Below are 23,538 nucleotides of genomic sequence, written 5' to 3'. Positions count from 1 at the left end.
TTACCTAAGCTGGCAATCGTTTGGTGCTCCTGTTATAAAGCTGTAAAAATCCTGATTGTGTGACTAACATAATGGCTACTTCAGTCAGTGTAACTCAGCAGCTACACTGTATCCTTATATCACTACGGTAACATTATCTATTGTTACAGTTTGCAGCTCAAACTGCTGGGGATATAGGCAACAAATTATCACAAACAGGAAAGTGTTGCACAGGTCTGGCACTGCTGGGGAGCTGGGCTAAGGCTACATCCATAGAGGGGGGAGCCGCGCTGAGCCGTGCGGACGCTCCGCGATGAGCCCCCTCATCCTCAATGAGGATGTCTTGAGAGGGGGCTCCCGCGAGCGTCCGCAGGCGTGCTGAGGCGATGGGATTTTCAGCCGACAGCAGAGCCTGTTTCTCAGCGCGCTGTTGGCTGAAAACACCAATCAGCACGAAGCAGCGTCATGACTTCGACGCCGTGACATCGGGGCTTCGCGGGCTATTGGTCCAGCGATGTTACTGCCCCGCCTCCCCCCGATCGCGCACGCTGGCTCGCCTGCCAGTCCATGGAATCGCTCCTGACCGAGCAGGCGAGCCTCAGCGTCCGCACGGCTCAGCACGGCTCCCCCCTCTATGGACATAGCCTAAAACTGCTATAGAAATCAAAGGATGCTTTAAAAATTGCATAAAGACTTGAATAATAATAATTTAAAAATATAGTAAGTATTATTTAATACTACAGAACTGATTCATTAAAAAAAAAAACATAAGATTTCACGTTTTGCTGCTTTAATTACACAGATCAGTTTTGAACAGACGACAGAGAAGCCCAATGCTACATCCAACATGACAGAAACACACAGTAAAATACTTATATATTCTCTTGAAATAGGGTCATTTAGTTTAACCCTTTGGCCACAGTGTTGTAAGCTTGCGAGCCACGACAAGGCAGACACCCGTTCGCAAGTCCTAACACTACCAGATAAAATACTAATATATCTCTATTAGGATTACAATTCTCATTTACCTCTATTAGGAGGGAGAAAGATCACAGTGGGTCTATATATAGCAGAATGAAAGCACCTGCAAACTAGGGAAGTGGGGAGGGGTGAGCTTAAAACCTGGGAAGGAGGAGCCACTAACCTCCAGCAGCTGAAACAGCTGAGAATAGGTTAACAAAACACAGAACCCCAGCAAGCTCTTTTTGGGAAACCCTGAGCCCCCACAATATATATATATGTTTTGTGTCAAAATGGAGTGCTATTGAGCGTGGCATATGTATACAACAGACGACAGAGAAGCCCAATGCTACATCCAACATGACAGAAACACACAGTAAAATACTTATATATTCTCTTGAAATAGGGTCATTTACTTTAACCCTTTGGCCAAAGCGTTGTAAGCTTGCGAGCCACGACAAGGCAGACACCCGTTCGCAAGTCCTAACACTACCAGATAAAATACTAATATACCTCTATTAGGATTAGCATGAGCGCCAGCTCCCTGCCAGGCCGCAGCCTAAGGCTGCGTCCCCGCTAGCGCTGAGCTCGCTGAGTGGGCGGCGCTTGGCGAGGTGACTTGCATATATATATATGCAAGTCTCCGCTCACGTGATGCGCGCTTATGCGCGGGCACACACGCTCACCGGCGCTCGGCACTTGGATAAACACATTTTTAAAACGTTCTAGCGCGGTCAGCTTCCCCTGCAGCGTCACCCCCCGCCTCCCTCCCTGCGAGCGCTTGCGAAAATTTTAAGGACACCCGGCGCTCATGCTTGGAGAGCTCTCCAAGCATGAGCGCGCTCAGCGCCAGCGGGGACAAAGCCTAACACTAATCCTTGTGCTTCCTAGTTAGTAATGGTCCGTATCCCTATGTATAAGGGAGACTTGGTAAACCAGAACTAACATACAGTCTCGTAATGACACATGGCTACTGTATGTCAACCATAGCGATGAGATAATGTGTTTTTTAAATTCGCAAATATTTAAAAATATCTTGCAGGGTCAAAACTTTGAGTGCAATTCTCCAATTTTGACATAGAAAAGGTATTAACTATTTTGTTTTGGTGAAAACATTGTTCCTTGATTTTTCTATTTACCACATATTCATTTTTTTGCATATTACTTGAATATTCTCTAATTTGCGCCATTTTTTCTACTCTATTTTCAAATATTGGCTAATATTGAAATTTTTGGAATTTGTTTCGTCAAAAAAACATTATCTAGTGATTTTGCAATAATTAGAGAAATGCAAAAAAGTTGGTGGTTTCACATCAAATTCGTACTTTGGTGAAAAAATTCCCCCATTTATAGTTGGCAATACTGGGAGTCAGGATCAAGTTACTCTATAACGAAACGCGTTGGAAGGCGCGTTCCAGTGCCACTTTGATTGTTTCTTTGGATATTGAAGTTTATTGCGAGGCAATATCCTCACGGACATTTCCATTCAGCCCCTTCCGGTACAACACGCGACGGAACTCTGGTGACATCATCAGAAGTCTGCTGTATACCGGACATAACGCATCCAGCGAGGAACAGAACGCTTCCAGATTGAAGCCAACATCCCCTCTCTACCTGGCGACCCACACACCAGCAGAAGTTGCAGAGACGGCATCTTGTGAGAGAGAGGAACTTACCTCATCGATCGGTCTGACTGTCGTGTGCTGTTGCAGTATCGAAGGGCAGAGTGGTAACATGTCCATAACATTCCATGCTTTAAAAATCTAAATTGATGTACGTGAGATACTCACCTGCTATCACATAATAAATATTTTTTAATACTACACCACGAGGTTTTGCGCTGTCTTTTCTTTTGTTTTTATCTAGTGCGTGTGGTTTGTGGAGCCAGTCCACGGAATACAGCAGCATACCTCCATCACATACTTAATAACAGGTTTAAATTTATGGTTGTTGAACACAGCACTTTATTAATTGTTTTAATGTATATCACATTATAGCTTCACCATAAGTTGCTTATTTAAATCACTTCGTTTCTCACCATATCACAGTCCTGAGCGCATTTTTTATTTAAACTCCTGCCTCTTGAGTACCCAAAAGCAGCTGATTGTAGGACGCTGCATTAAGTAGAGACAGGGAGAGATAATGGAGTGTCTGACATACACTTTCAACAAGTACGGAGAGTGCTGACTTATATGAGTTACTCTTCCTAGGAAAAGCACAGCACAGGGAAAAACAGAGTGGGACAGGTATCAGCTGTTCACAATTTACACAGATCTGATCATGTTAGACAGGGCCACCAACAGCTTTCCTGGGGCCCAGGACTCGAGTTTCCACTGGGGCCCCCCATGTCAGTGGCCTAGCAAGACCCCCCTCTCACACACCTCCTTGCTCTCTCACCCCCTCTATTTCTCTCCTGTCTCATTCTCACCCTCCCCCCCACCTACTGTCCCTCTCTGTCTCACTTCTTCCCCCTCTCTCTATCCATCTCTTTCACTTTCCCCTCTCTTAATCTTCCCCTCTCGCCTCTCCCTATCTTAGGCAGCGGCCACGGTGCAGCAACATGCGCTCATGCTTGAGCGCCATGATGTCAACAACTCTCTGAGCTGAAGCGCTTGTCAGTCCTGCAGCAATGGGGGGGGGGGGGAGGGGAGGGGGCGTGGCACAAAAGGGAGGGGGCATGTCATTACCTGGATCAGGGCGTAAGTGAAGGAAGTATCGTGCCGTCACATTGTCATCAAAAAAATAAAAAACAAAAAGTTTTATTATACCACCATCACATGCCGAATAATGTGCTTTGCTGTGATTGGATGGCTTAATGCTTAAGTCTGATTGGTTTTGGTGACTGTTGCTGTGTGATTTGTTGTCGCCTTGTCGTGTGACCCATCAGCACGCTTAGAAATCCATTTTGCCTGTCTCCCCAAGCGCAGAGCTTTGGAAAGCATACATGCACGTGCGCACACACAGAGTGGTCATGTGCACCTGCTACCATGTATTCGATCACACCGAGCGCGCCCGCGCACGTCGCTGCACTGAGGCCGCAGCTTTACACCCCCTCCTGCTCACACTCCCTTTCTTCCTCTCACTCTCCCCTTCCTGCTCACACTCAATATCATCCCCCACCTTCTCTCCCTCAACCCCCCTCCCCACAACACTTAATTCCCCCCACCACACTCAATTTCTCCCTCCCACTCAAAACACACACACACACACACACACGCCCTCACAAGAATTTTATCTTGTGGCGGGAGGCCTTCAGTCCCGCATTGGTGGATGCAGAAGTTGGGCCCTGCTGGGGAGAGCTGGGACCTGGCAGTAAACAGGGGCCCTGCAGCTGGACACAGAAGAACTTCAAGAACCTGCCGGGCTCGGAACACTTGTCACTCCTCTCCCCCCCCCTGCTGGCGGCCCTGATATTAGGGGCTGAAGAAGCAAATTGCTGGCAAAAAACTGTCTTTGACACATGTGGACCTGGTTTGAATCTTAGAGTCGGCTCTCCTTGTAACTTTAGGCAAATCACTATAGATTGTAAGCTCTTTCAGACAATGACCCATTGTGCCTGCAAAACGTCTATGTGCAAAGCTACATCCAGACTCAGCTCTATGCACAAAAAACAAATACTACTACTGTTATTAATACTATTATTCAGCTAATTTAGCACAGTCTGCAATGTGCAAAACTGGGGAAAAAAACTGAATTAGATTTATCAAAGAAAAAAATCTCAAACAACAAGGTCAGAGCTTGCTCATCGGGAAATGACATTGCAGCTTTGTATTGGTGACCCTGCGGCCATGTTTCAAGTCCGCCGCCATATTTGTAATATTTCTTGTATATTAAAAAAAAATAACGACTCTAATATTTCCAGAACTAGGGATGTCGGCGGACAACCTGCGAGCTCCGAGGGACCCCACCGGTTTAGGTAAGATAAAAAATAAACAGTTTCCCAAACCTATTTGAAACTTCAGCACTTTGTAGAAATGGGCAACTGCATCGGAATGTAAATGCCACAAAGAAAACACTGTTGCAATGAAACGGAGACTGGGAGGCATTCTGAACATGTGTTGGTTAGCATCATTGTATCAACGTATTCTGTCACTCAAGTGTCAGTAATCAATATGGGAGTGGTTATTGTGGTATCGAGGAGTTATAATGGGATACACCAACTTTAATGGGATATATCACATTTTGTGTTATTTTTCTCCTGTGTACAAAATACTGCAAACCTTTCTAACTGCTCGTGCGATGTCTTTAAATATAATGTATAACCCTGTTCATTTAATGTAACCATGTATTTGCCATCATAACTCTGTGCCCAGGACATACTTGGAAACGAGAGGTAACGCTCAATGTATTACTTCCCGGAAAAACATTTTATAAATAAATAACAGACCTACATCAAATATAAAAAAAAACGTGATTTCCAGGATCCTGTATACATATTACATTTGCACACATGCACTTCTTTGGTTGCAGGTTGTAGTAACTCCTAATTGACCTACAACAGAGTTATTCATAGACGAAATTATAGTACACAGAACAAAACCACCACAGGCTTTTGATTCATGGCTAAGTATGAAGAAGGAATCTGCAAGGATTAGAAAGTTCAGTACATTCTAATTTCATCTATGAAAAGCACTCTTGTTGGTTCATTAAAAAGGTAGCACAATCTACATTGAATCTACACTTCTCTAACCGCAACATGACCCCTAAAACTTTGTATCAATCTCTAATGCAATGGGTAATGTCCCATGATAACCTTATCCACAGACCTATATTATATGACTGGAATAGTCCCAATGTGGTTTAACTGAGGGTCATTAAAGGACCCCCCAAATATTAACCTCCTGATTGTCTGATTTCTTGAAGTTCCTATACTCTGGCCACCCAGGCCTTACCCAGGATAATCACACTGAGAGCCGATGAAATTAATAGCAACAGATACACCTCAGCTTATCAACCTTATCAGCTACAAAAATGTAACCTTATAGCCAAATATAATGCCTGCCAGCAAGCAACTGACCTACTCAGCCAGCCACTCGAATTAGATCTGATTGTAAAAATCTTTGTGAAGGTAGTTATTTTTTGCCCTGTGTCTACTTTTACAGCTGATGGATAATGATAACATTGATTGTTGTTATTATTAGTAGTAGTAATAGTATTATGAAGATTGTTATTATTAATAGTACTGTTATTAAAACACCCAGATAATAATGTTGACAAATAATTTTTTTCGACACTTCTATCAGTTGTAATTTCCACTAACGCCTTAATTGATTATGATACGGACGACTCACTATGGGTTCTAAGCAAATGTGGCACAAAACTGGGGCATTTTCACTCTGCACCTACTGTATGTAATAAATGCAACAAAAAAGGGTGCAAAAAGAGAAAAACACAAGTCTTAATTCAATAAAATTTATAAAAAAGACAACATAACACTTACAGAGTATAATAGGATCATCTAGATCCAATCATCCGCACATCCAATAAGGAACTGCCACGAGGAACAGATGACAAAGTCCCACAAGTCCACAACACGGAAAGGAGCCGAAGTCCGATCCGGTTCCCACTGCAAGATGTTTACAGCTGTGTATATGGCTGGAGTCGAGTCCTCGTTGAAGCAAAGGGATGATGGAATGATGAATGATGAAGCGTCATATGACGCGAAACGCGAAAAGGCGAAGTCATCACGTAGCTAAGAGACACCGTGAGGACGGATGCCCTGAAGCTACCATCATCCCTTTGCTTCCACGAGGACGCGGACTCCAGCCATATACACAGCTGGAAACATCTTCCAGTGGGAACCGGATCGGACTTCGGCTCGTTTCCGTGTTGTGGACTTGTGGAACTTTGTCATCTGTTCCTCGTGGCAGTTCCTTAATGGATGTGCGGATGATTGGATCTAGATGATCCAATTTTACTGTGTAAGTGTTATGTTGTCTTTTTTTATAATTTTTATTGAATTAACACTTGTTGTGTTTTTCTCTTTTTGCTGCAAATGTTCCGGTTAAGCCCTGCCGATCACGGGAGAATAGGAGCAGCAGAGGGATAATCACCAGATCGTGGAATTAAAGGGAACTGTTTTGGGACAGCGCACACTTTGTTCTTTATTATCTATGTAATAAAGCATTTTGCTCCAATTTTGCCCAGTCTGCCCCAGCTTCCACCTTGGGTAGTGACAGTAGGAGGAGCTGGGGATCAGCAGTAGGAGGAGTTGGGGAGCGGCAGTAGGAGGAGTTGGGCAGTGGTAGTAGGAGGAGTTGGGGAGCGTCAGTAGGATGAGTTGGAGAGCATCAGTAGAAGGAGTTGGAGAGCATCAGTAGGAGGAGTTGGGGAGCAATCAGTAGGAGGAGTTGGGGAGCATCAGTAGGAGGAGTTGGGGAGCATCAGTAGGAGGAGTTGGGGAGCATCAGTAGGAGGAGTTGGGGAGCATCAGTAGGAGGAGTTGGGGAGCATCAGTAGGAGGAGTTGGGGAGCATCAGTAGGAGGAGTTGGGGAGCATCAGTAGGAGGAGTTGGGGAGCATCAGTAGGAGGAGTTGGGGAGCATCAGAAGGAGGAGTTCATGAGCGTCAGTAGGAGGAGTTCATGAGCGTCAGTAGGAGGAGTTGGCGAGTGTCAGTAGGAAGAGTTGGGGAGCGTCAGTAGGAAGATTTGGGGAGCGTCAGTAGGAGGAGTTGGGGAGCGTCAGTAGGAAGCGTTGGGGAGCGTCAGTAGGAAGATTTGGGGAGCGTCAGTAGGTGGTGTTGGGGAACATAAGTAGGAGGAGTTGGGGAGCATCAGAAAGTGGTGTTGGGGAGCATCAGTAAGTGGTGTTAGGGAGCATCAGTAGGTGGTGTTAGGGGCGTCAGTAGGTGGTGTTAGGGAGCGTCAGTAGGTGGTGTTAGGGAGCGTCAGTAGGTGGTGTTAGGGAGCGTCAGTAGGTGGTGTTAGGGAGCGTCAGTAAGTGGTGTTAGGGAGCGTCAGTAAGTGGTGTTAGGGAGCGTTAGTAGGTGGTGTTAGGGAGCGTCAGTAAGTGGTGTTAGGGAGCGTCAGTAAGTGGTGTTAGGGAGCGTCAGTAGGTGGTGTTAGGGAGCGTTAGTAGGTGGTGTTTGGGAGCGTCAGTAAGGGGTGTTAGGGAGCGTCAGTAGGTGGTGTTGGGGAGCGTCAGTAGGTGGTGTTGGGGCGCATCAGTAAGTGGTGTTGGGGAGCATCAGTAAGTGGTGTTGGGGAGCATCAGTAAGTGGTGTTGGGGAGCGTCAGTAGGTGGTGTTGGGGGCGTCAGTAGGTGGTGTTAGGGAGCGTCAGTAGGTGGTGTTAGGGAGCGTCAGTAGGTGGTGTTAGGGAGCGTCAGTAGGTGGTGTTAGGGAGCGTCAGTAAGTGGTGTTAGGGAGCGTCAGTAAGTGGTGTTAGGGAGCGTTAGTAGGTGGTGTTAGGGAGCGTCAGTAAGTGGTGTTAGGGAGCGTCAGTAAGTGGTGTTAGGGAGCGTCAGTAGGTGGTGTTAGGGAGCGTTAGTAGGTGGTGTTAGGGAGCGTCAGTAAGGGGTGTTAGGGAGCGTCAGTAGGTGGTGTTGGGGAGCGTCAGTAGGTGGTGTTGGGGCGCATCAGTAAGTGGTGTTGGGGAGCATCAGTAAGTGGTGTTGGGGAGCATCAGTAAGTGGTGTTGGGGAGCGTCAGTAGGTGGTGTTGGGGAGCGTCAGTAAGTGGTGTTGGGGAGCATCAGTAAGTGGTGTTAGGGAGCGTCAGTAAGTGGTGTTGGGGAGCGTCAGTAGGTGGTGTTGGGGAGCGTCAGTAAGTGGTGTTGGGGAGCGTCAGTAAGTGGTGTTGGGGAGCGTCAGTAAGTGGTGTTGGGGAGCATCAGTAAGTGGTGTTGGGGAGCATCAGTAAGTGGTGTTGGGGAGCGTCAGTAGGTGGTGTTGGGGAGCGTCAGTAAGTGGTGTTGGGGAGCGTCAGTAGGTGGTGTTGGGGAGCGTCAGTAAGTGGTGTTGGGGTGCGTCAGTAGGAGGAGTTGGGGAGTGTCACAATGAGGAGTGTCATTAGGAGGAGTTGGGGAGTGTCAGTAGGAGGAGTTGGGGAGCGGCAGTAGGAGGAGTTGGGGAGCGGCAGTAGGAGGAGTTGGGGAGCGGCAGTAGGAGTAGTTGGGAAGCGGCAGTAGGAGGAGTTGGGGAGTGGAAGTAGGAGGAGTTGGGGAGCGGCAGTAGGAGGAGTTTGGAAGTGGCAGTAGGAGGAGTTGGGGAGCGGCAGTAGGAGGAGTTTGGGAGTGGCAGTAGGAGGAGTTGGGGAGTGGCAGTAGAGTTGGGGGGCATCAGTAGGAGTAGTTGGGGAGCATCAGGAGGTGTGTTGGGGAGCGTCACTATGAGGAGTGTCAGTAGGAGGAGTTGGAGATTGTCAGTAGGAGGAGTTGGGGCGCGGGAGAAGAAGGAGTTTGGGAACGGCAGGAGATGGAGTTGGGGAACGGCAGTAGGAGTTGGGGAGCTGCAGTAGAGTTGGGGAGGAGTTACAGGGTGCACAGATTATAATGAGATGTACTGTATCATTTTCTACATTCCTTGGCACCACTATATTTTGCTTTTATTTGCCCCCAAAAATCTGCCACATATGAAGTGTTGTAAGTCTAAAATTTAGCATCAGGTGTAAGAAACAGTTCTTATATATGCTGCAGCTTTGCTCCAAAAACCGGAGCAGTGTGTGGAATCTCACTTTTTTCCATTGTTACATAGGTTCACAGGTTTTTGTCTCTATTCATCTCTATTACTTTTAATTTGTTTGACACATAAATCCTTGAACTCGCATCTTACTCTTTTATTAACCCGTTCAGTGCTCTAATCAAGTACGGTGCACGTCAAGAAACTGTTACCCCATGGGCCCTTATAACATACACAATCCGTCATTACCCGTTGCTAGTTCTTTAGGGCCCGCATGTGACCAGTACTCGAATCGCATACAACGCTGAAGGGAGGGCCTCCTTCTCCCCATCACACATGGCCCGACGGCAGGAACCCAGAAGTGATCACATGATCGATTGATGAGCAGTCACATGATCCTGAAGTACCGCAGGGTCCGTTGACCAAGGAGGTCCACAACCTGCAGTACAAAACACTGTATAAATACCAGAAACCTTTCCCTTCATTGTCACCCAGCCCAACACTGACGTAGAAATGGGATCACAGGACAAAATGTCCCTGGTGAAAAAAATATTAAATTAAAAAAAAATTTAAAAAACAGTGGCGGTATCTTACAAAATTGAGACAAAAATAGAATTTTAAATGTTGAAATAAGTTGGCGTTTTCTCTTTGCTCTGGTTTTATTGCACCGGTTGTGCATTATATTAAAACCTCTTTGTGTATTAGAAAGTGCAAATATTGAATTGCTCGGAATGAGCCGCAGGCTTGTATGTATTTCAGTGTGCAGTGGTCCTGTATACTGTTTGCCTTTTAACATATGTGGTCACACGTCACTTCTGCCTCTGTAAATATTAGTTGTTGTATAAGCACGATGTGATGCATTAGCCCCGTTTCAGCTGGCTAAATTCTGGCTTACCTCCCTCTATCCCAGCATGTCACAAATGAATTAGACAGACTAGAGTTTAGTGTCACTGTATTCTTTTTTTTGGCACTGCAGATGCTACACAGAAACAAACTCCTTGGCAAAGTCATTTTGATTCATATGACAGGTCTTTGAACAATATTTTTTTAGGGTCTTACAAGTATTATTTTTTTACTAAAGATAGTCACGTTATCTCTTTTGTCCGTAATTATTGCTTCATCACCATCATCCTGATCAAACACTTTATTCGTTACCTAGTTATCTTCTGGGGTTTTTTTTTAAATTACAGATATGAAATATTTTTCCAGGGCCATTAAAAAAAAAACAATCGCGGTAGTGAAAAGTAGGAATTAATATGGTATTATTGACCCCTCTTAGTGGGAACCTATAAATAAAAATAAATATATATTTTTTAAAAAGCAGCATTATCTGATATGGGTGTTTGGGCATTAGCAATTGGGCTTAATTTTAGAAACACAGTTTAACCCTTTTGCTGTAATAGGGTCCTGCAACGCATTAAAAACAGACATGTCAGCCTACAAAGGCCTAAATCAATAAGATATAAACCCCGCAAAAAGGTGTTTTAATGAAAAAGTGCAGATTTTTGTTAGATGAGACACTGATGCTAAAAATAAGTGAGGCTGACGCTAAATCATTGAAACTCACGGAGAAGCAGTGAGAGTTGGCATATCATGTAAAAAAAAAAAGAAAGAAAAGAAAGTGAGGAATCATATGGCTGAGTGGTCCCACTTCATTGTAAGTCCGGTGTAGGCTGTTTGCTGGGTTATTGTTGCAAGAACAGCCTCAAACAGTTCCTACTCTAAAAATCTCCCATCCAACTTTGTAAACTTGGACTGGCTGGGCCTGTTGGGGTAGATGGCGGCTTCTATGGTGATTAACATTATTCTAGCTGTTATTGCATTAATAAGAAGATGCCCTGGAGGGATAACATGCCCCCAGGTTTCTCAGCATCCCCCCGAGCTGCCCAGATTAATAGGAATTCCCGAAAATCAGGGCCATGCTTTGCATCACATGCTATTAAACAAACATCCCCCGATATTGCAGCCTGGCAGTTTTAATTTCATCTCAGAAATGCATCTTGTTTCTTTCAACCCTTGACTGTTTTGACATTTTCTTCGATTAAATTATAAACAAGAATGAAGCCTGATGGTGAGGTTGGAGCCACTAATTTGCCTAATTGTTTGCAGTTGTCTGGTCTGGACTAGGCCTGCCCTGTTAAAGAAGTCAGTGATTACAGATCTAAAGACTTCCTTTGTGTGTTTATTCAGCAGATAGGGTTCAAACATTCAGATTATTTAAATTATAGATTTGAATTTCAACTGGAAGACATAAGCACTGAATCACATATCTGGCGACCGAGTGAGGAAACCACTTCCTCAGGGGCATTATTATTTCCTACAAACAGCTCTGGGGCACCCAGTCTAAGACTTGTCAATATAAATGCATGGAGTGGCTGTCCTGCTTGGTAAAGGCCCTCAGCCCTGGAACAGCTCGTGCTGCTAGTTTTGGGTGTTTATTACATGTTTTAAGAAATGTTTAGTAAACATTGGACATCACATGGGGTAGAAGTGGGTAGGAATGAAAGGAAATCTAACTTTCCATTGGGATGAAGGAATTTTTACTATGTCACCAATAAGACTCCATGTCATCGTGGGATTTCCAGTCCATGTTTTGCGAGCCCTGCCTCTCTAGAGAAATGTATTTTATTCTATTATATGTTGTACTTACATATTTATACATATATACTTATATGTATGTGAGTATGTATGTGTGGGATTATTTTTTATAATTGTTTTCTGATCTTTTATTTAGTATAATTTGTTTAGGATGTTAACAGTTCTGTATTATTAAAGGTTTTTTTTAAGAGAGAGAGAGAGCCTTGCAGAGTGAGGATTGGGTTAGAATCTCCTGTTACAGTGTTCCGTTGCCCATACAGAACATCGGTCAGAAATGATATATTTTTTAAAAGTGATATTTTTTGGGCTACTAAAAAAGGTAGAGTTGGACAATGTGGCTTTTCAAATGTAATCCAGAATAAACTTAATAAACAACAGATATTGCTTTTTTTTTTTTAGGTATTGTCAGGTGTATGATAGCTACACTATATGCAGGTTGTTGTCGCACACTCTGTGTGTGTATGTGTGTGTATATATATATATACAGTGTTCGACAAACCTATACATTTGCTCGCCCCGGGCGAGTGGATTTAACCCCCGGGCGAGTAAATATTGGCCCAAGCAGCACACGTTTGGTACTAGGTGGCGAGTAGATTTTTTTGTGTGGCGAGTAGATTTTTTGGTGATTTGTCAACCACTGTGTATGTATATATATATATATATATATATATATATATATATATATATATATATATATATATATATATATATATATATATATATATTGAAAAAAAATTTTTTTTAAATAATATATATACTGTATATTGATGTCGAGGTATCTGTACCATGTTAGCCAAGCTTAATAATAAAAAAACAAATCCTCTTTACATTCTGTGGCTAACGAAATGCTTTTATTTGTGCGAGCTTTCGAGATACAGTGATCTCTTCTTCGGGCGATGTTACAATTGATTAAGCCACATTGCCTGAAGAACAGATCACTGTATCTCAAAAGCTCACAGAAATAAAAGCATTTAGTTAGCCACAGAACGGTATCGACTATTTGTTTTTGATATATATACTTCCCCTAGTTTACCTACACATGTCTGTCAATTATTACTCCTTTGAATTTAATTTAATTCATTATAAGACCTTCTCCCTAGGTTTAATGCAGATATACCCCCTTAGACGTTAATGGGGTCTCATAAGGCTTCTCTATGACAACATTCCTTTTTTGTCCCAAAATCCCAACTGTCACATACTGTATATGGGTCTTAGGACTACAGGAAATATATAACTGCAGAAGAATATGACAGAGCACTTTTTTTTTTAGAAAATAGACAATGGTGATAATTTTTAAGACTTCCCAAAACTAATGATGTTCTTGCCATGAATATTTCTCCAAGGAAACTATACCATACCAAAGAAATGGAGAATTGCAGGATGAAAAAGCTAGAATAAAGGTAGTCTGTAAAAACAAAAAATGGCCCTAGTAACTGGGGCCTCACCTTTAAACCTTAGCAGACCATATCAGTTAATTATCAGTTGACTAGTTAGCTATCTATTTATTTTATTAGTAATTATTGCACCAGTGTTCTTAAAAAGAATGTGTTGTCCAAAGTCTAAAAGTGTCTGTTTCTCTAGCCTTAAGTTTTATTTTATTTTTTTATCATTAAATGCTCCCAAGTTCATAATTAACCAATAATTAGCTGCTTTGTAGCAGCACCTTGACTTCTCGGGGTGTAATAAAAGCCTTCAATAAATAAGCCCTATATAGCAAGGTCCTGTGCTTATCTAGGCATCAGCTTATCTTTATTATCAGGGTTGGGCCACATTACCTGCCTGGTATGGTCCCACCTGTAAAGGCAGATGACTGCTATTAAAGGTAAGGTCCCCACATAGGACCAACATGGACTAATGGCTGTGATATGTCGAAGGGCTACAGCAGGAGTAGCCCACTCCAGTCCTCAAGGGCCACCAGAGGGTCAGGTTTTCAAGATATCCCTGCTTCAGCAGAGGTGGCTCAATCAGTGGGCTTCAGCACAGGTGGCTCAATCAGTGGCTCAGTCAAAGACTGAGCCACTGATTGAGCACCTGTGCTGAAGCAGGGATATCCTAAAAAACTTGACCTGTGATGGCCCTTGAGGACAGGAGTTGGTCACCCATGGGCTACAGGCAAACACATATTGGTGTAATGCTAGTGTAGTGTTGAATATGGTCTTGCATTAGAATTTTAAAAAATGAAGAAGATTACAATTGCTGCCATGATGAGAACGCTGTAGATGTAAAATGGGGGAGTGATCAGTTATTTAAATAAAAGTTTAGAACCAGCTTTTATGAGAATTTTCTTTAAAAGAATTGTAGGTGAATGATTGGGGAGCTCAGGACTTGGTCTTTATAAGCTTAGTGCAGGGAAATGTTTTCATGGTATGAATGTTTTTTCATAAATAACACATAAAAATACCACTTGAGAGCACATTCACATGCCTCAGCCAGGTCTGCAACCCTGCCTTTCCCTGTTATCTCTTAGCATACAATGCTGCCACTGCAGCCAGGGATTCTGGGAAATGACATCCACATGAGTACGCAGTATCACCTTTTACGTCATGTCCTTTTTAACGTGGACCCTTTCAGCACAGCCTGGGTTAAAGAAGTGCATAGCCAGTAAAACCTACTCATAGACAGCTTCCCCCACCATCCTCTCTTCCTCTTGTGCTCAAGCCACTTCAGTGATGTATAATAATGATGATAAAAATAATGTGGTTGAGTATTATACATTTAAAATTATAAGTGTAGCATTGGTGCCCCTAGACCACCAGAGACCCCCTCTCCTTTGTGTCAGCGTGGACGCGGGTGCCGTCGGAGGCAGCGACGGACCCGCAGGCTGGTCACAAAGGTGGGGGCCAGTGCAGGGAGCGCTCGGCATCCCTGGAGCTCCGGCGGCACAATGCGAAGGTGGGGGCCAGTGCAGGGAGCACTGAGAGTCCCGGCGGTGCACCCGGTTAGCGGGGCTGCCATTGCTGCTACTCGCGCATGCGCAGTGATCGCGCATGCGCACAAAGAACCCCAAGGAAGGGGGGAGGGGGAAGGGGGGAGGAGGGGGGGGGGGAAGGGGGGAGGAGGGGGGGGAAGGGGGGAGGAGGGGGGGGGGAAGGGGGGAGGAGGGGGGGGGGAAGGGGGGAGGAGGGGGGGGGAGAAAGAGGGCTACATAATAATAATATAATAATAATAACAACAGTAATATATATATATTTTAAGTAAATACTGTGATTATTGGTGCCAGTCCGTAACAAGGCACAGTCCTGTTTTATGGATTATGATTTATCTTCCTCTTAGTGATCAGAACCAAAACATTGCTATCTAATCTACAGTATCTCTCTGCTTACTTATATATATATAACAGGTATACCTGCAATACATAGTATTACTTAGTTATATATATATAACAGGTATCCCTGCAATACATATTATTACTTAGTTATACTGTATATATATATATATATATATATATATATATATAGCAGGTATACTTGCAATACACAGTATTACTTAGTTATATATTATAGGTATACTTGTAATATATAGTATTACTTAGTTATATATAAAACAAGTATACCTGAAATACATAGTATTACTTCTATATATTACTTCTATATATATATAACAGGTATACCTGTGTAGCCCCGGTTCCCCTTGGTGCTCCTATTGGCCCCCTTATCTCCGCGGCCGTTGTGGGTGCCGCCAGAGGATAGGACGTAGGTCCGGTGGGTGGCGGGAGTGTGTGGGGGGGTGGCTAGTGAGGCGAGCCGGTCGCCGGGAGCTTGCGGCGCACCCGGCTAGCGGGGGCCGCCATTTTGGATATTGCATCACGCATGCGCGAAGACGGAGCATGCGCAGTAGTCTCTTCAGTGCGGTGGCCATTACGGAAGATTGCGTATGCGCACGAACGCCAACCAATCGGAGAAGGCTCTCAGCGGGGACTACATGAGCCTCTGTATAGGTCAGGTGGTCCAGTACGGCCAATAGGGCTGCAGCTTTCCCCCTGAGGGAGAAGAGATACATTTTTGCGCGCTAGCCCACGCCAGTAGTTGAAGCTGGGAGCAGGTTAGGGGAGGTTGTAGGTGCAGGGAGCAGTAGACCATGCACTAGGCCAGTTTACCCCCATAGGCTCCAGCTATTTCTTACCATTACTCCAGATTGTGGTTGCTTCAGGGACAGGCCCTAGGTAAGGAACCTGCCCCTTTAGTTATTTGCCTGAGTTAGGGACCAGCTCGTCTGCTGCGCAATCCCTGATCATTGTGTCTGGGATCAGACATCACTCAGGATAAAGACTATCTGCACGGAGGATTACGCAACGCTGTGACTGCGGCCTGCGGACTGGGGACGGACCAGCCCCACGGTATAGATGGTACGGTGATATTATCCATGCCAGAATTCACCCCACGCGTAAGCAGATGACACGTTGAATCAGACGGATCCCCTTCTGTTATTCTGCGGTACCCGGGTGCAGGAGCCCCGGGCAGGTACCTAATTCAGTGCACTAACACTCCACGGGATAGCGCTATCTCCAACACTTTGGGTGGGCCCTGACATAAGGGAAAGGGACATCTGGGAATTGGTGCCCGGCACCCAAGGTACTTTGGGGACATTCATGTTGGTATCCAGTGGGGTGAACTTACATATATATATATATATATATATATATATATATATATATATATATATATATAAACATATATATATATATACATATACATATATATATATATACATATACATATATATATATATACATATACATATATATATATGTATATATATATGTATATTACTGTGTTGTACAGAGTACCAAGGTTATATCTTATAGTAAAGGTTGCTAGCATATATTGTGTGCGTGCATTATTATTATTGTTCCTGTAAGACAGGGGTGGGGAACGTCAGGCCCGAGGGCCATATAAGGCCCTCGAAATCATTTGGTCTGGCCCTGCTAAGGCAACTGATATATCCGGGGTCGCGCTAATTTTTAAAAAAATGGCCGCCACGCACCCGATCGGGAGGAGGTGGTGTGAGGCGCCGGCAGCCCTACATGATCCCCAGCAGCCCTACACGATCCCCAGCAGCCACTGTACTAGCCCAAGCGATCCACCAGCAGCCACCGTACTTCCCCCGCACTACCCCCGCAGCAGTCCCCGCACTTCCCCCATGCTTCTCCAGCAGTTCCCCCCGCAGTTACCCCAGCATCCGCCCTACACGATCCCCCCCAGCAGCAGCAGCAACTACCAGAGGTAGGGGGGCAGGGTTCTGTGTGCCTGCCTGTCTGTGTCTGTATGGCCCGCGAACGATGTTCTAAATATCCAAATGGCCCTTGGCAGAAAAAAGGTTCGCCACCCCTGCTGTATGAGGACCATCCCACCCTGTTTGGATCCCTTACAGGTGGAGGCGCTGTAACTGAAGAATCAGGTATACCCCAGGCTCCCAGCGGCGGAGGTTCAGGTATTGCACCATACACGGTAACACAGGTATATTCCCGCACATGGTCCCCATCTGTGATTGGGGGGGCGGGGGGAAGTGTGTTACACCTGTAATACATATAATACTCCTCCCTTCCCGGCCTCTCATTTCTCACCAACCAGAGAGAGAGCAGTGGATCTGCGGCCGATGCTGTGCCCTTTGTGATTTACCCCCCCCCCCACTACCACCACCACCTACCCCCGTCCCCTCCCTCCCCGTGTTTCTACAGATGACCATTACTTCTTATTTGAATGCAATTCATACTTTTACTAATAACTTGGCAAATAAACTTTCAATGTTTTTCATTTTGAAGTATATCGGTGAAAATAATGTACAAGTTTGAAGTGTACCTACAAGTTCCTATTCTGTGTGCCATAGAATATCCAGTGCACTTTCCTTTGTAGCTTTGAAGTAAATATTGCATCCTAGAATCTTTAATGCACGCGCATTTTAAGTGAAACGTCTTTGTCTTTTGTCACAGAAATTGTATTTGTGATGGTGCTGTTTTTAAACGCAATTTCAGTGACAAAACGCAAAGAAGTTTCACATAGAACGCGCGTGTGGCACACACCCCTGTTTTAACTATTTGCACTTCTATATTTATACTAACTGTGAATTCCTCGTGCTTGTTTGTGAGTCTCTGTGTGCGTGAGTGTGAGACAGTGTGCGTGAGTGTGAGACAGTGTGCGTGAGTGTGAGACAGTGGGCGTGAGAGTGTGGGACAGTGGGCGTGAGAGTGTGGGACAGTGTGCGTGAGAGTGTGGGACAGTGTGCGTGAGAGTGTGGGACAGTGTGCGTGAGAGTGTGGGACAGTGTGCATGAGAGTGTGGGACAGTGTGCATGAGAGTGTGGGACAGTGTGCGTGAGTGTGGGACAGTGTGCGTGAGTGCGGGACAGTGTGCGTGAGTGCGGGACAGTGTGCGTGAGTGCGGGACAGTGTGCGTGAGTGCGAGACAGTGTGCGTGAGAGTGTGGGACAGTGTGCGTGAGTGCGAGACAGTGTGCATGAGAGTGTGGGACAGTGTGCGTGAGAGTGTGGGACAGTGTGGGGGACAGTGTGTGTGTGAGTGTGGGACAGTATGCGTGAGAGTGTGGGACAGTGTGCGTGAGAGTGTGGGACAGTGTGCGTGAGAGTGTGGGACAGTGTGTGGGACAGTGTGTGGGACAGTGTGTGGGACAGTGTGTGGGACAGTGTGTGGGACAGTGTGTGGGACAGTGTGTGGGACAGTGTGTGGGACAGTGTGTGTGTGTGAGTGTGGGACAGTGTGTGTGTGAGTGTGGGACAGTATGCATGTGAGTGTGGGACAGTGTGCGTGAGAGTGTGGGACAGTGTGCGTGAGAGTGTGGGACAGTGTGCGTGAGAGTGTGGGACAGTGTGTGGGACAGTGTGTGGGACAGTGTGTGGGACAGTGTGTGGGACAGTGTGTGGGACAGTGTGTGTGTGTGAGTGTGGGACAGTGTGCGTGAGAGTGTGGGACAGTGTGCGTGAGAGTGTGGGACAGTGTGCGTGAGAGTGTGGGACAGTGTGCGTGAGTGTGTGGGACAGTGTGCGTGAGAGTGTGGGACAGTGTGCGTGAGAGTGTGGGACAGTGTGCGTGAGAGTGTGGGACAGTGTGCGTGAGAGTGTGGAACAGTGTGCGTGAGAGTGTGGGACAGTGTGCGTGAGAGTGTGGGACAGTGTGCGTGAGAGTGTGGGACAGTGTGCGTGAGAGTGTGGGACAGTGTGCGTGAGAGTGTGGGACAGTGTGCGTGAGAGTGTGGGACAGTGTGCGTGAGAGTGTGGGACAGTGTGTGGGACAGTGTGCGTGAGAGTGCGAGACAGTGTGCGTGAGAGTGCGGGACAGTATGCGTGTGAGTGTGGGACAGTATGCGTGAGAGTGTGAGACAGTGCGCGTGAGAGTGTGAGACAGTGCGCGTGAGAGTGTGAGACAGTGCGCGTGAGAGTGTGAGACAGTGCGCGTGAGAGTGTGAGACAGTGCGCGTGAGAGTGTGAGACAGTGCGCGTGAGAGTGTGGAACAGTGTGCGTGAGAGTGTGGAACAGTGTGCGTGAGAGTGTGGGACAGTGTGTGTGTGAGTGTGGGACAGTGTGCGTGAGAGTGTGGGACAGTGTGCGTGAGAGTGTGGGACAGTGTGCGTGAGAGTGTGGGACAGTGTGCGTGAGAGTGTGGGACAGTGTGCGTGAGAGTGTGGGACAGTGCGCGTGAGAGTGTGAGACAGTGCGCGTGAGAGTGTGGAACAGTGTGCGTGAAAGTGTGGGACAGTGTGCGTGAGAGTGTGGGATAGTGTGCGTGAGAGTGTGAGACAGTGCGCGTGAGAGTGTGGGACAGTGTGCATGAGAGTGTGAGACAGTGCTGTATTGTATTGTATGTCTTTATTTATATAGCGCCATTAATATACATAGCGCTTCACTGTAGTAATACACATGGTTATCAAATAAATAACAGATAATATAAATAACAGGTCATGGGAATAAGTGCTTTAGACATAAAAGTAACATTAAGGAAGAGGAGTCCCTGCTCTGAGGAGCTTACAATCTAATTGGTAGGTAGGGAGAACGTACAGAGACAGTAGGAGGGAGTTCTGGTAAGTGCGTCTGCAGGGGGCCAAGCTTATGTATCATGTTTTCAGAATATCCACAGCGCTATACATATGCTTCTTTAAGCAAGTGTGTCTTAAGTTGGGTCTTAAAGGTGGATAGAGAGAGTGCTAGTCGGGTACTGAGGGGAAGGGCATTCCAGAGGTGTGGGGCAGTCAGTGAAAAAGGTTTAAGGCGGGAGAGGGCTTTAGATACAAAGGGGGTAGAAAGAAGACATCCTTGAGAAGAACGCAAGAGTCTGGATGGTGCATAACGAGAAATTAGGGCTGAGATGTAAGGAGGGGCAGAAGAGTGTAAAGCTTTAAAAGTGAGGAGAAGAATGGAGTGTGAGATGCGGGATTTGATCGGAAGCCAGGAGAGGGATTTCATGAGGGGAGATGCGGAGACAGATCTAGGAAAGAGTAGCGTGACTCTGGCAGCAGCGATTAGGATAGATTGTAGGGGAGACAGGTGAGAGGCAGGAAGGCCGGACAGCAGGAGGTTACAGTTATCAAGACGGGAGAGAATGAGTGCCTGAGTCAGAGTTTTAGCAGTCGAGCAACAGAGGAAAGGGTGTATCTTTGTTATATTGCGGAGGGAAAAGCGACAGGTTTTAGAAATGTTTTGAATGTGAGGGGCGAATGTGAGAGAGGAGCCGAGTGTGACCCCTAGGCAGCGTGCTTGGGCTACTGGGTGAATGATCGTAGTTCCAACAGTAATGTGGAAGGAGGTAGTAGGGCCAGGTTTGGGAGGAAGTATGAGGAGCTCTGTTTTAGCCATGTTGAGTTTAAGGCGTCGGAGGGCCATCCAGGATGATATAGCAGAGACATGCAAACGGGTAAACAGGAGTTTAACCCATGCAGGGCCCTAGAAGAAAAAGGTAGCTGCAATTGCAAACAAATGTTAAATCACGGTCACTTCAAATGAACAACTGTGTGATAGTCTCTCCCAGCAACTGGCTCACATAAGAGCACTAGATAAGGTTGAGATAAAGAGACTCACGTATCTTGAAGTATATTGCACCGTGTAGGGAAAGTCCTCCATGTAGAATGCTGTACGAAGAACCGCCAACCCCTCCAGCAACGCAACGTCGCAAGTGGCGGTCACATGACCGGCGGTGACTGCGTGAATGAACGCCGCAATTGCTGCAGCCCGGCGTGCTACCAAAGCAGGAACAACAGGAACTCCTCCCCCAGGAGGCAGGAAGTGATGCACAGCCGTCACAATGAAGAAGCAGGAGGAGGCTGAACTGGTGACTGATAGAACTTTATTGAACGAGTGTAGTGCTGACGGATCTTCTTCTGACGCGTTTCAGCCCATGAGGCCTTTGTCAAAGAATGATCCGTCAGTCATGGTGAACCACATTATATAGCGTGTTCAGACCCAAACACCTGTGGAGCAGCTAATCAGCTAATGAACCACAGGCGTGGGACAGCCCATGCCAATACAAGAAACACCATTAAAATGCATTAAAATTGAGACCAGAAGCATATACAGATATTGTACATCATATATACATACAATGAATTGTAACATAGATTCCTGGGCAACAAATTAAAAATTAAAAAGAAGTTAAAAACATCAATCTCAGCAAATGCACTACTATCAAAAACTGAAAAAATTAAAGAATATAGCATTATACCCAAATAAATGGCTAAGAAACTAAACTGTCACTGAAAATATTGCTACATGAAATATTGCAAAATTTGCAATGCTATATTCTTTAATTTTTTCAGTTTTTGATAGTAGTGCATTTGCTGCGATTGATGTTTTTAACTTCTTTTTAATTTTTAATTTGTTGACCAGGAATCTATGTTACAAGTACCAATGGGAGGCAACCAGGAAGTGGAGCTGCGGGTCCTGATAGGCTGCTGGATCATGCAGATGCGTCCTATGGCACAGCCAATTGCGACCGCATCAGAGTGTGTGCCCGCGCCGCGCGCAACCCGCGCATTATGTTGGTGAGCCGGTCGTGCGCTGTCATTGTGCGCCATGACGCCTGTGCCAATACAGGGGTGGAGACCAGAGGCGGGACCAACAGGTACAGAGGCGGAGCACAGCCGCGCGACGTAGTCCTGATGTCAGAGCGGGGGCGGGACCCTGGGGCGGAGACACAGACCGCTGGAGAGAACGCGCACCGCGCATGCATTGCGCGTCACAGCCAGAGGAACGGGAGCGCGTCCTGCGCCCAGGAACAGGAGAGGCTGAAGGGACCCGCGCAGTACCCGCGTGCTAGTGCCCCTGCTATGTTGCCAATCTTGAGTGCCATGGGAAACAGATGGGCGAGTAAGGGTTAAGGGGACAAAAGTACCAGAACGGCGAATCCTCACAGTGGGTGACTGACTGACCTTGACTGACTGGGTGGGTGACTGACTGACTGACTGGGTGGGTGGGTGGGTGACTGACTGACTGGGTGGGTGACTGGCTTTTGGGTGACTGATTGGGTGGGTGACTGACTGGGTGGCTGGGTTACTGACTGACTGGGTGGGTGACTGACTTTTGGGTGACTGACTGGGTGGGTGACTGACCAGGTGACTATTTTTATTGGGTGGGTGGGTGGGTGGGTGACTAACAGGGTGACTGACTGACTGGGTGGGTGAGTAACTGACTGGGTGACTGGCTGGGTGGGTGACTGACTGGGTGGGTGACTGGGTCGGTGACTGACTGGGTGGTGACTGCTGAGAAGGGAGGAGGCCCACCTGTGCAGCAGAGAGTTCGGTGTGGTCCAGGCGGTTGATCATTGTTGTGGCATACTTCTGGGGTCCTGAAATGCCACGCAGCGCTGGGTGGGCCAGCGCACGTGCACGGTGCCGGGCAAGCCTGGCTCTGGTCGCGTCAGCTCCCATCCTCCATGGCGTGGGACCTTCTCGCTCCAAGCGCTCCAGCTCAAGCTCCCCATCTCCCCGCTCACCCTAAGCTGCAGTGCCGTGTCTGCTCCGAGGCTGCCTCCTCATCTCTGTGACGTCGTACCGTTCACATGGCAACGTGGCGGTCATTTTCAATGCAGGGGAAAATGCATTGAAGGGGGGAAATGATGGTAGACGCAGGACCACGCCACCGCAGCACCCCACAGAAACACCTCGCCAGCAGGTAAAATGCACTCGCCCCTGGCGTGCAAGCGAGTGCACTTGTCGAGCCCTGATAATAGATATACCTGTAATACATAGTATTGCTTAGTTGTATATAAAAAAGGAATACCTGTAAAAGCATTACTTAGTTTTATATATAGCACCCCCCTGAGGAAGGTCCTTCCTGGACCGAAACGTTGGGTTTAAGTGTGCTGTTTGTCATCTCTCAATACAGCTTTGTTTGTTTTACCTGAGTGTGCTGCTTTTGTGCCTTCTCGCCTAGGAAGACAGG

The sequence above is a fragment of the Ascaphus truei genome, chromosome 7 (assembly GCF_040206685.1).
Source record: "Ascaphus truei isolate aAscTru1 chromosome 7, aAscTru1.hap1, whole genome shotgun sequence".
NCBI lineage: Eukaryota > Metazoa > Chordata > Amphibia > Anura > Ascaphidae > Ascaphus > Ascaphus truei.
This window is presented reverse-complemented; position numbering follows the sequence as displayed.